Source organism: Seriola aureovittata, chromosome 18, assembly GCF_021018895.1.
Source record: "Seriola aureovittata isolate HTS-2021-v1 ecotype China chromosome 18, ASM2101889v1, whole genome shotgun sequence".
Classification (NCBI taxonomy): domain Eukaryota; kingdom Metazoa; phylum Chordata; class Actinopteri; order Carangiformes; family Carangidae; genus Seriola; species Seriola aureovittata.
Genome location: NC_079381.1, coordinates 24,851,826 through 24,861,225, shown reverse-complemented (window position 1 = coordinate 24,861,225; position 9,400 = coordinate 24,851,826). Strand labels below are relative to the sequence as shown.

The 9,400-nt window shown below is 32.5% G+C and overlaps 1 protein-coding gene across 2 annotated transcripts in view; it reads left to right on the top strand.

The window, feature by feature from the left end:
* The first annotated feature begins 1,668 nt into the window (after positions 1–1,668).
* The window catches only part of capslb (calcyphosine-like b), a 50,902-nt gene continuing 43,170 nt past the window's right edge, over positions 1,669–9,400 (top strand). For both annotated transcript variants that reach the window (XM_056404200.1, XM_056404201.1), the window contains exon 1: positions 1,669–1,755. The gene's annotated coding sequence lies outside the window, so the exon portion shown is untranslated. The remainder of the gene's footprint in view (positions 1,756–9,400) is intronic.

Below are 9,400 nucleotides of genomic sequence, written 5' to 3'. Positions count from 1 at the left end.
AACTCTGTTGCTGCTGGTTTGTGTAGTGACCACTAGATGGAGCCAACACTAGCTGACTGAAGGGATGATGCTGTGTGGACTGAGCTGACTCAACTGATCTGATGTAAAGTTCACTGTCTCCAGGAAACAGCTCTGCACAGACTGTCGACCTGCTGTGGACTTCAAATGACAAGATTTAATGTCTGAGGTCATTAAATATATTTGACTCTCCGTAACAAAGATGTAGGTTTGGTTGTAGGAGTGAGAGGACACGATGACCTCAGAGCTTCTACAAAAGTAATGATATTCAACTTAATTTCATCATTGTATAAATGTAGATCATCTAGCAAAAATAATTGCTTTTCATGTTTTCCATGATAATAATGTTCCAGCACGGCAAAGATTATTCAACCAAAGGTTCAGGTTAGTCAGAGGAGGCGAGAGGACAGAGGACAGGAAATGAGGTTTCCTGAACTTGACTTAATATTTCTCTCATCACAGGGATGATCGGAACAGGAGACATTTGTCCACAGTGTTGTAAAGGCTGTTCTCAGGTCAAAATGTTCCTTCACATGTTTAGTGTGTGTTCTGTCAGTGTTGCATGTTCATCATTTAGAGCTTTTTAAAATGCCAGTCAGCTGTTTGTGTTCTCCGCTGTTCCTGAATGTGAAGCACTTCTAAAACATCTGACGTCAGCTGATTCCCAGTTGAGGGGCCTCATCCCTCAGAGGTCGCGGTCTATGAAGGTGTGACCTTCGACGCCGCTGCAGACCGTGAAGGCTGAGCTGAAATGAGACGGTCTAGTCGCACCGCTGTGACACAATCAGTCTTCATGCAGCCTCTGAAGGACGCCTACATTTGAACTGTTGTTTTAATTGAATGATTTATTATATAATTATTATTATTGGTTTTTATCTTTTATGTTTGTGAGTCTGAAAAAAAGCTTGAATGGTCACATTCACTACAGATTGTTACATCATAATCACCAAATAATAAGATGTAATTTCCCTGATACTTTGAGATAAAAAATTGTTGTTGATTATATAAAAATGTTTGACATGTCAACATAAATCTTTGAATACGTTTTATTTCTGTCTTTACCAAAGAGCTGTAACTGTTTCTGCTCTGTCTTTGATTGATGATCAGTTCCATTATGTTTATAGAAGGATAATCTGTAATTAAATATAAACTCAATCACTTTTATCTGAAAATACAGAGGTCATACACTGAGACGATTCTGTCCACCAATCATAAGTCTCTGTTCATCTGTCCATCAACTCAACAAGTCTTCAGTGTGAAGCTGAAGAAGAGGAGGACTTCACTCTCATGTTTCCTGGTTTACCAACCACATTCACACAGGACGATCTGATTTACAGCCTTTAACATGAAATCATCAGTGATTTATTCACACAGCTTCCACTGTTTATTTATTATTATTTATTATCACATTGTTCACTTCCCACTGTACGTTTCATAATAAAGCGTTTTAACGTGAAGGCGTGAAGTTTTATACAAAGGCCTTTTTAGACGCACGTGTTGTTGTTTTTGTTGTTGTTGTTGATTATGATTTGAATTAAACTTTTTAAACAGCGGCTCATTTTCCCGGGAGTCTGCGCTATCTGTTAGTTTATTATGACTCCTCATGTGTCTGAACGCGGGCACAGCCAATCACAGCAAAGAACAGAGGGTCTCCATGGTGACCGCGAGTCGTTTGGGGAAGGGCTGCCTGGGTGTGAGACTTCCAGCGGAAGATAGAAACATTAAAGGGTTTTTTCGGTGAGTTCCCGCCTCTCTCTAATTGATCATGAGTGACGGTCGTGTTCAGAACGAACGCATCGGTGTTCGGCTGTTCGTGTTCTATGGTTCCATTCGTGTTCTATGGTTCTGCCAGCTTCCTGCTTTCCGGCGACGCTGCAGACCGGGGGGGGGGGGGGGGGGGGGGGGGGTGACGACGCTGATCCTTTACTGATATAAAATGATGTATTAAGAGTCAGTTCTGAAACTGTGGCTCATTTCAAACTGTGTTCAAAGTCAGCGCTCAGACAGGAAGTGACGTCAGGATGTTTGGAGACCTGCTGTTTATTAATGACAATGATGCATAATGACTGTTGTAGCTGGTATAATACTTCCATAATAACACTTTTATATAAACACAGTGCACAGTGACAATCATTGACTTTTAATATCGAAAGACCATTTGATTATTAATCTGAAAGTAGCTTCACATTCACAGTCACTGTTACAGGTTTCACAGCATACAACTAACTGGAAAGTGAAAGAGGAGTGAAAACAACACTGAGCTGTTCATATGAAGCTCAAGTGTTAAAGCTGGAGGTGTTGTCAAGGTAACGACGTCTCAAACAGGACAGACTGTATCATTCACACCGTGGCTGTTGATATCTTCTTCACCTGACGTGATGACCTGCCGGAAAGTTCAGGGGCGGAGCCTGAAACGACTGCAGTCAGGTTGGACACAATCGAAGCACCTGGTGGAGAGTAACTCAGAAAAGTGAAGGCACCTTGTTCCCGCGAGATTTTAATGTCATGTGACATGGTCACGTTATGCCTTTATATGCCTTGATATACTATGACTTTTGATGATGACATTTTTAAGCCTTTTTATGCCTTACTATACTATAAAGTTTTTATAACTTTTGACGCCTTACTATATAATGACGTTTTTTATGACTTTTTATGCCTTTTCATGCCTTGCTATACTATGACTTTTGATGCCTTAGTATATAATGACATTTTTATTACTCTTTATGCATTACTATATAATGATGTTTTTATTACTCTTTATGCCTTACGATACTATGATTCTTTTACTTTTTATGCCTTACTATACTATAAAGTTTTTATGATTTTTATGCCTTCCTATACTGAGTTTTTTTTGTGACTTTTTATCCATTACTATACTATGATTTTTTTATGCCTTACTATACAATGAGGTTTTTATTTATACTTATGCTTTATTATACTATGACTTGTTATACCTGACTATAATATAACGTTTTTATGACTTTTATGCCTTACAATACTATTTACTATTTATGACTTGTTGTAGTATGACGTTTTTAATGACTTTTTATGCCTTACTATACTGTCGCTTTTATGACATTTTACGACTAACTATACTATGACGTTTGACGCCTTCCTATACTTTCAACTTTTTATGCCTTACTATACTATGACTTTTTATGCCTTACTTTACTATGTCGTTTTTATGACTTTTTATGCCTTACTATACTATGACGTTTTTATGATTTTTTATACCATACCATACTATGACGTTTTTATGATTTTTTATGCCTTACTATACTATGACTTTTTATGCCTTGTTATACTATGACTTTTTATGACATACCATATTATATCGTTTTATAAGGTTTTCATGACTTTTTTGCCTTACTATACTATTACTGTTTATGCTCTACTTTATTATGAGGTTTTTATATCTTTTCATGCCTTACTATACTATGACATTTTTTTGGCTTTCTATGCCTTACTTTACTATGACCTTTTTTTTACTTTCTATGCCTTAATTTACTAGGACCTTTTTTTGACTTTTTATGCCTTACTATAATGTAACTTTTTATGCTTTAATATAATATAACGTTTTTATGAGTTTTTATGCCTTACTATACTATGACGTTTTTATGACTTTTTATGCCTTACTATACTATTACTTTTTATGCTTTAATATAATATAACGTTTTTATGAGTTTTTATGCCTTACTATACTATGACGTTTTAATGATTTTTTTATGCCTTACTATACTATGACTTTTTATGCCTTACTATACTATGACGTTTTTATGACTTTTTATGCCTTACTATAATATAACTTTTTATGCCGTACTATACTATGACTTTTTATGACTTTTTATGCCTTACTATAATATAACTTTTAATGCCTTACTATACTGTGAAGTTTTTGTGACTTTTTATGCCCTACTATAATTTAACTTTTTATGCCTTACCATACTGTGACGTTTTTATGACTTTTTATGCCTTACTATACTATGTCGTTTTTATGACTTTTTATGCCATACTATACTATGACTTTTTATGCCTTGCTATACTATGACGTTTTTGTGACTTTTTAAGCCATACTATACTATGACAATTTTATGACTTTTTATGCCTTACTATAATATAACTTTTTATGCCTTACTATACTATGACTTTTTATGTCTTTTTATGCCATAATATACTGTGACGTTTTTATGATTTTTTATGCCTTACTATACTATGACTTTTTATGCCTGACTATACTATGTCGTTTTTATGACTTTTTATGCCTTACTATACTATGACTTTTTATGCCTTACTTTACTATGTCGTTTTTATGACTTTTTATGCCTTACTATACTATGACATTTTCATGAGTTTTTATGCCTTACTATACTATGACTTTTTATGCCTGACTATACTATGTCGTTTTTATGACTTTTTATGCCTTACTATACTATGACTTTTTATGCCTTACTTTACTATGTCGTTTTTATGACTTTTTATGCCTTACTATACTATGACATTTTCATGAGTTTTTATGCCTTACTATCCTATGACGTTTTTATGACTTTTTATGCCATACTATACCATGACGTTTTTATGACTTTTTATGCCTTACTATACTATGACGTTTTATGCCATGCTATACTATGACGTTTTTATGACTTTTTATGCCATGTTATACTACTTCATTTTTATGACTTTTTAAGCCTTACTATACTATGACTTTTTATGCCATGCTATACTATGATGTTTTTATGACTTTTTAAGACTTACTATACTATGACTTTTTATGCCATGCTATACTATGACGTTTTTATGACTTTTTATGCCTTACTATACTATGACTTTTTATGATTTTTTATTCCTTACTATCCTATGATGTTTTTATGACTTTTTATGCCTTACTATACTATGACGTTTTTATGATTTTTTATGCCTTACTATACTATGACTTTTTATGATTTTTTATTCCTTACTATCCTATGATGTTTTTATGACTTTTTATGCCTTACTATACTATGACGTTTTTATGATTTTTTATGCCTTACTATAATATGTTGTTTTTATGACTTTTTATGCCTTACTATCCTATGACGTTTTTATGACTTTTTATGCCTTACTATACTATGACTTTTTATGCCATGCTATACTATGACGTTTTTGTGACTTTTTAAGCCTTACTATACTATGACGTTCTTACGACATTTTATGCCTTACTATGCTATGACTTTTTATGCCATACTATACCATGACGTTTTTATGACTTTTTATGCCTTACTATACTATGACGTTTTATGCCATGCTATACTATGACGTTTTTATGACTTTTTATGCCATGTTATACTACTTCATTTTTATGACTTTTTAAGCCTTACTATACTATGACTTTTTATGCCATGCTATACTATGATGTTTTTATGACTTTTTAAGACTTACTATACTATGACTTTTTATGCCATGCTATACTATGATGTTTTTATGACTTTTTAAGACTTACTATACTATGACGTTTTTATGACTTTTTATGCCTTACTATACTATGACGTTTTTATGATTTTTTATGCCTTACTATACTATGACTTTTTATGATTTTTTATTCCTTACTATCCTATGATGTTTTTATGACTTTTTATGCCTTACTATACTATGACGTTTTTATGATTTTTTATGCCTTACTATAATATGTTGTTTTTATGACTTTTTATGCCTTACTATCCTATGACGTTTTTATGACTTTTTATGCCTTACTATACTATGACTTTTTATGCCATGCTATACTATGACGTTTTTGTGACTTTTTATGCCTTACTATCCTATGACGTTCTTACGACATTTTATGCCTTACTATGCTATGACTTTTTATGCCATGCTATACTATGACGTTTTTATGACTTTTTATGCCTTACTTTACTATGTCGTTTTTATGACTTTTTATGCCATGCTATACTATGACGTTTTTATGACTTTTTAAGCCTTACTATACTATGACTTTTTATGACTTTTTATGCCTTACTATAGTATGACTTTCTGTGCCTTACTTTACTATGTCGTTTTTATGACTTTTTATGCCTTACTATAATATGTTGTTTTTATGACTTTTTATGCCATACTATACTATGACGTTTTTGTGACTTTTTATGCCTTACTATAGTATGACGTTTTTATGACTTTTTATGCCTTACTATACTATGACTTTTTATGCCATGCTATACTATGACGTTTTTGTGACTTTTTAAGCCTTACTATACTATGACGTTTTTATGACTTTCTATGCCTTACTATCCTATGACGTTTTTTTTTTTTTAAAGATATGTTTTTGGGCTTTTGTGCCTTTATTGGACAGGATAGTGGAGAGAGACAGGAAATGAGGAGGCAGAGAGAGGGGGAATGACATGCAGTAAAGGCCGTCCGATGCGGGACTCGAACCGGGGCCAACTGCAGCGAGGACTGTAGCCTCTACACATGGGGCGCCTGCTTAGACCACTACGCCACACGACGCCCCTCCTATGACGTTTTTATGACTTTTTATGCCATACTATACTATGACGTTTATATGACTTTTTATGCCTTACTATGCTATGACTTTTTATGCCATGCTATACTATGACGTTTTTATGACTTTTTATGCCTTACTTTACTATGTCGTTTTTATGACTTTTTATGCCATGCTATACTATGACGTTTTAATGACTTTTTAAGCGTTACTATACTATGACTTTTTATGACTTTTTATGCCTTACTATAGTATGACTTTTTATGCCTTACTTTACTATGTCGTTTTTATGACTTTTTATGCCTTACTATAATATGTTGTTTTTATGACTTTTTATGCCATACTATACTATGACGTTTTTGTGACTTTTTTATGCCTTACTATACTATGACGTTTTTATGATTTTTTATGCCTTACTATACTATGACTTTTTATGCCATGCTTTACTATGTCGTTTTTATGACTTTTTATGCCTTGCTATACTATGACGTTTTTATGACTTTTTATGCCTTACTATCCTATGACGTTTTTTTTTTTTTAAAGATATGTTTTTGGGCTTTTGTGCCTTTATTGGACAGGATAGTGGAGAGAGACAGGAAATGAGGAGGCAGAGAGAGGGGGAATGACATGCAGTAAAGGCCGTCCGATGCGGGACTCGAACCGGGCCAACTGCAGCGAGGATGTAGCCTCTACACATGGGGCGCCTGCTTAGACCACTACGCCACACGACGCCCCTCCTATGACGTTTTTATGACTTTTTATGCCATACTATACTATGACGTTTATATGACTTTTTATGCCTTACTATGCTATGACTTTTTATGCCATGCTATACTATGACGCTTTTATGATTTTTTATGCCTTACTATACTATGACTTTTTATGCCTTACTATACTATGACGTTTTTATGATTTTTAATGCCTTACTATAATTTGTTGTTTTTATGACTTTTTATGCCTTACTATACTATGACGTTTTTGTGACTTTTTATGCCTTACTTTACTATGACGTTTTTATGACTTTTTATGCCTTACTATACTATGACTTTTTATGCCATGCTATACTATGACGTTTTTGTGACTTTTTAAGCCTTACTATACTATGACGTTCTTATGACATTTTATGCCTTACTATGCTATGACTTTTTATGCCTTACTATACTATGACTTTTTATGCCATGCTATACTATGACGTTTTTGTGACTTTTTAAGCCTTACTATGCTATGACTTTTTATGCCTTACTATACCTTGTCGTTTTTATGACTTTTTATGCAATAATATATTATGTCGTTTTTATGACTTTTTATGCCTTGCTATACTATGACTTTTTAAGCTTTACTATACCTTGTCGTTTTTATGACTTTTTATGCCGTACTATACTATGACGTTTTTATGACTTTTTATGCCTTACTATACTATGACTTTTTATGCCTTACTTTACTATGTCGTTTTTATGACTTTTTATGCCTTACTATACTATGACGTTTTTATGATTTTTTATACCATACCATACTATGACGTTTTTATGATTTTTTATGCCTTACTATACTATGACTTTTTATGCCTTACTATACTATGACGTTTTTATGATTTTTTATTCCTTACTATCCTATGATGTTTTTATGACTTTTTATGCCTTACTATACTATGACGTTTGTATGACTTTTTATGCCATACTATACTATGACTTTTTATGCCATGCTATACTATGACGTTTTTATGATTTTTTATGCCTTACTATACTATGACTTTTTATGCCTTACTATACTATGACGTTTTTATGATTTTTAATGCCTTACTATAATTTGTTGTTTTTATGACTTTTTATGCCTTACTATACTATGACGTTTTTATGACTTTTTATGCCTTACTTTACTATGACGTTTTTATGACTTTTTATGCCTTACTATACTATGACTTTTTATGCCATGCTATACTATGACGTTTTTGTGACTTTTTAAGCCTTACTATACTATGACGTTTTTATGACTTTTTATGCCTTACTATACTTATGACTTTTTATGCCTTACTATACTATGACTTTTTTTGCCATGCTATACTATGACGTTTTTGTGACTTTTTAAGCCTTACTATACTATGACGTTCTTATGACATTTTATGCCTTACTATGCTATGACTTTTTATGCCTTACTATACCTTGTCGTTTTTATGACTTTTTATGCAATAACTATATTATGACGTTTTTATGACTTTTTATGCCTTGCTATACTATGACTTTTTAAGCGTTACTATACTATGACGTTTTTATGACTTTTTATGCCATACTATACTATGACGTTTTTATGACTTTTTATGCCTTACTATACTATGACTTTTTATGCCTTACTTTACTATGTCGTTTTTATGACTTTTTATGCCTTACTATACTATGACGTTTTTATGATTTTTTATACCATACCATACTATGACGTTTTTATGATTTTTTATGCCTTACTATACTATGACTTTTTATGCCTTACTATACTATGACTTTTTATGCCTTACTATACTATGACGTTTTTATGATTTTTTATGCCTTACTGTACTTTGACTTTTTATGCCATGCTATACTATGCCGTTTTTATGACTTTTAATGTCATGTTATACTACTTCGTTTTTATGACTTTTTAAGACTTACTATACTATGACTTTATATGCCTTACTATACTATGACTTTTTATGCCTTACTATACTATGACGTTTTTATGATTTTTTATGCCTTACTATAATATGTTGTTTTTATGACTTTTTATGCCTTACTATACTATGACTTTTTATGCCATACTATACTATGTCGTTTTTATGACTTTTTATGCCTTACTATACTCTGACTTTTAATGACATGCTATACTACTTCGTTTTTATGACTTTTTATGCCTTGCTATACTATGACGTTTTTATGACTT